Source organism: Pseudophryne corroboree, chromosome 9 (genome assembly GCF_028390025.1).
Source record: "Pseudophryne corroboree isolate aPseCor3 chromosome 9, aPseCor3.hap2, whole genome shotgun sequence".
NCBI lineage: Eukaryota > Metazoa > Chordata > Amphibia > Anura > Myobatrachidae > Pseudophryne > Pseudophryne corroboree.
In genome coordinates this window covers 180,438,214-180,447,758 of record NC_086452.1, presented here as the reverse complement: position 1 = coordinate 180,447,758, position 9,545 = coordinate 180,438,214, and the positions used below count along the sequence as shown (strand labels likewise).

At 40.0% G+C, this 9,545-nt stretch overlaps 1 pseudogene; it reads left to right on the top strand.

The window, feature by feature from the left end:
• Positions 1-1,332: 1,332 nt before the first annotated feature.
• LOC134963876 (5S ribosomal RNA) lies at positions 1,333-1,451 on the top strand (annotated as a pseudogene).
• The last annotated feature ends 8,094 nt before the right edge of the window (positions 1,452-9,545 follow it).

Sequence of the window (9,545 nt, the reverse complement as noted above, 5' to 3'; positions counted from 1 at the left end):
GGGCTTTGATTGTTTTACCAATACTGAGAATATTGTAATAGTGCCCAGAGCCGTAACTAGACCTTTTGGTGCCCTGTGCCAGAGAAAGAAATGGCGCCCTCCTGCCCCCTTCCTCCACCACCACCATTATCTTTAATATGGACATAAGGCGCATGCCCCATAGGGAAGGGGTGTGACAAGACTGATCACTGAGAAAGCACATACTATGATGTCCCTTTCCACATTTTTAATATATATTATAGAAATAGAAATAACACACACACACACACACACACACACACACACACACACACACACACACACTTATAGACCACTGCAAGTAAGTGGATTTATACCACAATCATGCACTTAACTTGAGAGCTCATTGTTATTTAGTTACAATACCCTTTATTAAATAACATATTTCAATATACTGCCATACACAGGATTCAAACCTATAACCTGTTGAATTCTAATCAAACACCCTACTCATTGAGCTATTTGATCCTGCATAAAATCTATCAGCACTATGTGAAGCTACTGGTACTTTGAAAAAAAAAATCAGCATTGCAATTGAGCAGATCTATGTAGTGTGCAGCCACACACTACATAGATCTGCTCAGCTGCAATGCTGATGATTTTTTCAAAAAGTACAGGGTAAGCTTTAAATAGTTAGAATTCTCTAGCTTAGAATAATGTACCTTTCTATGCAAGGGCAGATATGAATCAATGAATAGATTGTCTGACTGCAATGCCACATGCAAGGAGTTTGAATCCCGGGTATGTCAGCATCTTGAAATGTAATAAAGGACAGTGTGACTTAATAACAAAGAAATATCAAGTTGAGTTCATGAATGTTGTATAGGTATTAGTGACAGAAGGGGTCAGGGAAGGAGACAGGGGAGGCCAGGAATGCTGGGCTTTAAAAACAGGGAAGCTGCAAGTGAAAGTAATTAAAACAGATAATTGACAAATGCCACCAACAGCGCCCCCTACATTGCAGTGCTATGTGCGGTGCCCCCTCTGCACACACCTAGTTACGGCCCTGATAGTGCCAGTCCCACCCATTACTTTAATAATTTCCAACCTATCTATTTTTAATAGGCTTAGTCAACCCACCTCTCTCATCCATTGTCCGCTATATTATTTATATGACAGTGGACAGCAGAAGACGGACCCTGAACCTATACATTTCTTTGTATCAAATCTTTCCAGTACTCTCTCATCCAAATGCCAGCCAACTATCTCTCTGCAATGCTAAGGTAACAGAGAAATACATTTTGAACAGCAGAAGTAGCTCCTTTCTTGGTATGCGCCAATAACCAAACACTCTCTCATTTACAACCCTTGAGATATTACTGCCATATTTCACTGGCTATGCCCAATCTCGCCTGATCTTGGAAGCAAAGCAGTGAGAAGCTCAATTAGTACCTAGATGGGAGACCGCTAGGGAATATTGGGTGCAGTAAAAAACACTCCATATTCTATGTGAAAAGCAGAAGTGTTGGAGCAACATTTGACCCTTACCTATTTCATCCATTTATCTATCTTTATTATAAACTATCTGACCACAGATTTATATAAAATAAATCTAGATCGCATTTTGAATATAGATCTATAAATAGCAAATTAGCCCATACCAGGAGACATTATTACAGTTGGTATTTAATATTGGACTATTTCTACAGTCATAATTATTTCAATAGATGCCACTGTGTATATGCTTGAATTTTCTGTTATCTGAAATTTATATTTCTGATATTTTCACCTCAGGTGCTATTGTCACCTAAATACATAAAATTCTTGAAGAGTATTTTACTTCCAGTTTTTCTTGATTACAAATTTACTATATCAGATATTGGCAAATTTTTTACTTCCAGTTTTTGATTACAGATTCACGATATCAGATGTGGAAGGGTAAATTCTGTAAACTTCCTTAGTGTATCATATGTGTGTTTGTCTGTGTACTATACATTTATCATAAATTAATTAAAAGTTAAGTTTTATTTAAAAAGAGTGCCCCAACACAGAGTCTTTCTTTTTTCTTTTGACATATCGACACGTACCATTGACTCTGGGTGCACCACCAACAACACTAATTCCTTGGATACCTATTTCAGGCATCTCTCATGTACATGCACTGTTCGTTTACAAGGGACATATTTTATAAGAGCCCATTATGAAGATTATCTAAATAGTCCTGTGTGGTACCAAATTGAACCACTTCAGAGCCCCATTTTACACAGTATGGCAAGTAGATCCTCCTCCAGGGGCAAACGCTTGATTTTATGAGGGGTTTTTCCATATATATATATATATATATATATATATATATATATATATATACACACACACACACACACACACACACACACACACACACACACACACACACACACACACACACTCAGAGTTTTGATAAAGTGCAAAAAGGTTCTGTTTACTGGAATAAGCAGCAGCTATTTGCACTTTATCAAGTCTCCACCTGCCACCATATTGCAAGCATATACTGCTTATGAACACGGCAGGTGCTGGATATTTCTATAAAGAGAGAGAGACATGAGAAGGGAACAACACAAAGAGAGAGAGAGACTTGGGGAGGGAGAAACATGGCGAGAGAGAGATATGGCAAGAGAGAGAGAGAAAGACATGGGAAGGGAGGGAGAGAGATAAAAGTGAAGGAAGACAAAAAGAGTGACATGGCAAGAGGGTGAGAGAGACATGGAGATAGAGACATTGCAAGAGAGAGAGAGAGAGACATGGCAAAAGAGAGAGAGAACAAGAGCGATAAAACTGTGCGCTCGGTGGGTGGTGGTGTATGTGATTGTCAGCAGCGACTTGGAGAGGGAATGCCAATCCCTCAAAGAAACACTCAATACAAACAGAAACCAAGTTGCGCTCAACAATCAAAAAAGAAACATTTATTGTAAAAATTAGCAGCAATTCTCCCGGGAGTACAATTAATATAAATAAATTATCATAAATCTACACGGTACAGTATCACTATGCCCAAATGAATTATAATAATGCAGATATTATTTAATAATTATGACATATGGCCCCAAAAGATATTGTGATGAATTCAACAATAGTGGTAATAATTATTACACTCTTTTAACCAACATATGGGTCTGTGTGCCAATAATAACTCACTTATTATGTAGAAGTCCCAAACAGTCCTTGTTCCATACGGACATATATCAGTTCCAATGTTCCTGTAAGTGGAAAGTGTCCTTATGATGGGTTTTAAGCACTCAAATAAATGCAGGGATAGACAGATGAGCTGTGTCCACCAAAACCAAGCTGCTGTGGTGGTGTTAGCAGGGAGAGCCCGGAGTGATGTTAGTGCAGCCAGCCGTTTACCCCCGCACGGGGGAGGGAGAGCGGTGTCTGTGGTAGCCGCTGGGTTAGAGTGGAAAGTAGCCGTGCACAGGCTGTCGGACCCGGACCGCTAGATGTTACCACTGTGACACGATGTAAGTGCGCTCTCACCTGAAACGGCTGGGCTTACCTCCCACGGGCAGCTCCGATTGAGCCTCCCTGCACTTCACCTGATGTAGAAGAGGAACTGTTGGAGCCACGGATATATTGCGCTGGCTGTGTGTGAAAGCCAGCCACGCTCTGAGTGGCGATGTTAGAGTTGCGTCTCCTTGCCGGGCTCCTAAACAGCCTCACTTGAATATGCCGCCGACGAGATCAGAAGGCACCGGAGCCCTGGCACCTGAGCGTCAGCTGGGCGGTAGAAAGCTGTACGGTACAGCGGCCGTCAAGGACTGATCTCCTGTGTTGGCTCAAAGTGAGCTGGACTTCAGATGAGAGGGTACACCTGTATCCTAACGTGTTTCAACGCCAACAGGGCGTCTTTTTCCAAAAGGCAGGTCAAAAGAGAGAGAGACATGGCAAGAGAGAGAGACATGGGAAGGGAGGGAAAGCGAGACATGGGAAGGAAGACAAAAAGAGTGACATGGCAAGAAGAGGTGAGAGACATGAAGATAGAGACATTGCGAGAGAGAGGGAGAGAGAGAGAGAGAGAGAGAAACACGTGGCAAAAGAGAGCGAGAGACATGGCAAAAAAAAAAAGAGATGAGGGGGAGACATTGCAAAAGACAGCGAAATCGAGAGATAGAGAGAGCAACATGGAGAGAGAGAATAGCAGCAGCAGAAAGACTGGGCACCCAGAGCTGTGAAATGTAGCAGCAGTTACCTGGAGGTCTTCATGTGGAGGGTGAGTTGTCTCTCCTGCCAGACACCCAGGGGTGTGTCACGGTTGGGATAGGGCCTCGGACCATCACTCACTTGCAGACAGTGGTCCAGTGGAGGTGGGGAGGGCATAACAGCCCGCGGGTCACTAAGCTTAGGGGTAGGGTGGACTTTAAGCTTCTGCACTGGCAGGGAGATGGGGAGTGGGCATGGGCATTACTACCCACCACTCAGCCTCACAGTAAACTCCGGCGGCTGCGGGGGGATCGGGCGTCACAGCCCGTGGCTCAAACTCCAGTGGCTTTGGCAGTGGGGGAGATCGGGCACTGTAATTTCCCTGGCGCATAGGGGGGGAAGAGGACACTTTGAATCTGGCACTGATTGTGCGCCATTCACGGCTCCCAGACCACCAGCTAATTAAAAGCTGCCACTTGGCAGCTCTCATTGGCTGGCGGCCTGCGAGCCGTGATTGGCTCACGCCATATTTTAAAAAAGTTGCCCCTTCTTTTGATTGGTGCTGCAGGCGGTCCGCGAGCCAGGATTGGCTGGCAGCTGCTGCCAATTTACAATGGAGCAGGGATCCGATGAGAGACAGTAGATATAGTACAACTATTTATCAAACTTAATTGATTTTGACAGGTTGACACGCCCCCTTTGATAACACTTTGATGGGGTCAGGGGGTCAGTTCCCTGGGTTAGAACCTGATGCTATCTGAACATTTTAAAATAGACGGACACCTAATTAATGAAGTAATCTATCCATCTTTGTGAGTGTAGAGGTCAATATATAAAACTGATACCATAAAGCTTTAATTGTGTGAAACCACATGTATATATTTTTTTTTTAGAAGTATGTAGTATATTGCCAGTTTTTGACAAAAACATGTAATTTGATTAAAACATGGTTCACATATTTTTTCTAGTTCATACAAATACATGCACTGCAAAACAAAACTGTGTTTTTACATTTTCATGGCTAATATGTGTTTGTTTTTCGCTATTATTGTGTGTGTACAATGAAAAATATAATGTATATATTATGAAAATGACAAAATTATTGTTTGACTATTCAACCAAAGTTACCCAACAGATAAAAATGATGGCTTCAAGAGCCATGAGGCACTACATGCCTCTGTGGCATAATTAGTTAACAAATTGATGGGGTTAATATTAGTTACTGTTTATAACAAATAGATGGGATGATTATTAGTTACTGTTTATTACAATTAAAATCTATAATTTAGAAGGTTTCTCTGCCAGTTTTTGATAAAAATGTGTAATTTGATTAAAACATGGTTCCTATATTTTTTTCTAGTTCATAAAAATATATGCGGTGCAAAACAAAACTGTGTTTTTACATTTTCATGTCTAATATGTGTTTTGTTTTTGCTATTATTGTGTGTGTACAATGGAAAATATAATGTATATATTATGAAAATGACAAAATTATTGTTTGACTTTTCTACCAAAGTTTACCCAACAGATAAAAATGATGGCTTCAAGAGCCATGAGGCACTACATGCCTCTGTGGCATAATTAGTTAACAAATCGATGGGGTTAATATTAGTTACTGTTTATAACAAATTGATGGGATGATTATTAGTTACTGTTTATTACAATTAAAATATATAATTTAGAAGGTTTCTCTGCCAGTTTTTTATAAAAATGTGTAATTTGATTAAAACATGGTTCCTATATTTTTTTCTAGTTCATACAAATACATGCGGTGCAAAACAAAACTGTGTTTTTACATTTTCATGTTTAATATGTGTTTTGTTTTTGTTTTTGCTATTATTGTATTATTGTGTGTGTACAATGAAAAATATAATGTATATATTATGAAAATGACAGAATTATTGTTTGACTATTCTACCAAAGTTTACCCAACAGATAAAAATGATGGCTTCAAGAGCCATAAAGCACTACATACCTCTGTGGCATTACTAGTTAATAAATTGATAGGGTTAATATCAGTTACTGTTTATAACAAATTGATGCGGTGATTATTAGTTACTGTTTATTACAATTAAAATATATCATTTAGAAGGTTTATCTGCTGTAACCCTTTTGGTAAATTTGTTTGAACTGGGTTATCCTCGCACAGGGTTAACCCAGCTTAGTGAATATACATCATAATGCTTACGGCACCGTGCAACCCTCTCAGGATTTCAGTAATTGTAGAAAAACCTTAAAAAACATGCCACATTTTAGAATAAATCATTGTTTAACACATTGATTGTTTTAATTAAATGTTATTTATTTTTTATTTTACATTTTTCCCCACTTTTTTTTACCTTACACATCCACAGTTGCTAAAACACATGGCAGTGCAACACAAGAAAATTGCATTTTTTTTGCAAACTTGGTGGTTTTTAATGCTCACTACAGCAGCCATTTTCTCTGCTCTGCCAATATTGATAAGAATTCAGCCTTTCCATTATCTAGGAACTAATGAGGCACTACATGCATATGTGGTGTAACTAGTTAACAAATTGATGGGCCGAATATTAGTTTAACACACACTATAGCTACCACCACGGTGCAAGTGACAAGTGTAGATAATGTTTGGTCTGATTATATTTAGAGTTTGTCTTGTATTTTTGGGAGACATCTAAAGGGTCATGTTATTAGTCCTAAAAAGATTAACAGAAAAATCAAATTATGATAATTAAATAACTTGTTATGTGAATATTTAGACTTTGGCTTGGCCATACATTCAGTGGCATGTAAAAGTGGGAGGTAGGAGTGATGGGGAACCTGTCAGTGTAATATCAACGGTTGTACTATTTTGTGAAGCTGATTGCTCCCAGGATTTTTGAAGGATTAATAACTGAAGCTTTATGTGCATGTGCAGTATTTCACGTGTTATACATCTATATGAAGTATGTCTGAGTTTTATATTATGCCAATATGATATATTAATATCCAATTCCATTATTCCCCAGCTTACCTTTATTCTTGAATAGATGTTGCCATAATTAAAGACTTTCTGCCATGTTTGTACATCTTCATTTTTGTTTCCCATAGCAATAGAACATGTGATGTTATGGGCAGGAGCCCATACTATTCTCGGGGGGTAGGGCAGGTTGGATAAGGAGGGGTACTGGCCTTGGTCTGCATGTTGGTGCTAATAATAATAATATTCCATTTTATACATTGATAAATGCACCACTCTGCATTTGTCAGGAAGGATAAACTGTTCCCTTACCAAGAGGGTTGGTGTCCCCATCCTCCTCTAGGCTGGAGAATAGACTGCTGGTAGAACACGCTTATTATTGAGTGTCTCAGTGCATAGGAATGGCACAGTCTAGGTATTATTTATGCATCTTAAGGTGCATACACACTAGGTGTTTTTGCCCAGTGTGTATGCACAGCGATGATCACTGACATCGCTGGGGTGAAAATCGCTCAGTGCATACACATTGAGTGATTTTTCCCTCTGCCCAGCAATGTCAGTGGGGGTGAGCGGCTTTCCATAGCAGGCCACTATGGAAAGCCGCTCATTCCGCCGTTTATCTACTGGTAATAGCAGTAGATGAACGGCGGCCGCCGGGGATGAAGTGGGAGCATGCATCAGCGCTCACCATTTGTGCATACACACTGGCCGGTTTTGAGCTGAAAGCATCTCAAAACACCAAAAGTGAGCTGCTTTTAGCTCAAAATCACCCAGTGTGTATGGGCCTTTAGCCTTCCCCTATTTACTTTCAAAACACTTAATAAAAATAATAAACAATTAGGTATAAAGTGAAATATTTGCTGTCTACACAGGGCCGTGGTATCTGCAGCACCCACACACCGCTGTGGTTTGGCCTTCTGGGATCTTCCATGTTAATAGAGCCATTTGAATTTGCTACCAGTATTAGCATTGGAAGCTTTGAAAGAAATAACAGGCTTACCTATAAATCTGGCATTAGAAAGGTATAGCTGGTGAAATGTAGTTCATAAGGGTTGTATTCTAATCCTACCTTTTTAGATTTCATACGGCATTAGTAGTCTATCTGAATGGGCAGAAAATTATTTCTTGTTATACAAGGCAATGGGACTGTATAATGATATAATCCCTCCCTGGTGAGGTTGCTGGGAAAGGGGAAGAGTTTAGCAGGGACAAGTTTTGCAATTGACATCACGTGCCTCCTGAATACACAATGGGGGTCATTCCGAGTTGTTCGCTCGCAAGCTGCTTTTAGCAGCTTTGCACACACTAAGCCGCCGCCTACTGGGAGTGAATCTTAGCTTATCAAAATTGCGAACGAAAGATTAGCAGAATTGCGAATAGACACTTCTTAGCAGTTTCTGAGTAACTCGAGACTTGATCGGCATCTGCGATCAGTTCAGTCAGTTTCGTTCCTGGTTTGACGTCACAAACACACCCAGCGTTCGCCCAGACACTCCTCCGTTTCTCCAGCCACTCCCGCGTTTTTCCCAGAAACGGTAGCGTTTTTTCACACACTCCCATAAAACGGCCAGTTTCCGCCCAGAAACACCCACTTCCTGTCAATCACATTACGATCACCAGAACGAAGAAAAAACCTTGTAATGCCGTGAGTAAAATACCTAACTGCATAGCAAATTTACTTGGCGCAGTCGCACTGCGGACATTGCGCATGCGCATTAGCGACTAATCGCTCCGTTGCGAGAAAAAAATAACGAGCGAACAACTCGGAATGACCCCCAATGCCTCATGAAAATGTTATAGTGGATGCTGAAAGTTCAGTTTTTACTTTCTACACAAACCTTAAGGTTACAAGTTTGTGCAAGATTTACAGTTGTTTCTGCTCTGGACAAGGCTTAAAATGCTTATTTTCTAAATTTTTTAAATTATTTCACTGATTTTGTCCTGTATCCAGAACTAGTAATAAGAATTATAAAATACTACAAGAAAAAAGGTGCTCATACTGTGTCCCTCTTGGTAAGGGAACAGTTTATCCTTCCTGACAAATGCAGAGTGGTGCATTTATCAATGTATAAAATGGAATATTACTATTATTAGCACCAACATGCAGACCAAAGCCAGTACCCCTCCTTATCCAACCTGCCCTACCCCCCGGGAATAGTATGGGCTCCTGCCCATAACATCACATGTTCTATTGCTATGGGAAACAAAAATAAAGATGTACAAACATGGCAGAAAGTCTTTAATTATGGCAACATCTATTCAATAATAAAGGCAAGCTGGGGAATAATGGAATTGGATATTAATATATCATATTGGCATAATGTAAACCTCAGACATACTTAATATAGATGTATAACACGTGAAATACTGCACATGCACATAAAGCTTCAGTTATTAATCCTTTAAAGATCCTGGGAGCAATCAGCTTCACAAAATAGTACAACCGTTGATATTACACTGACAGGTTCCC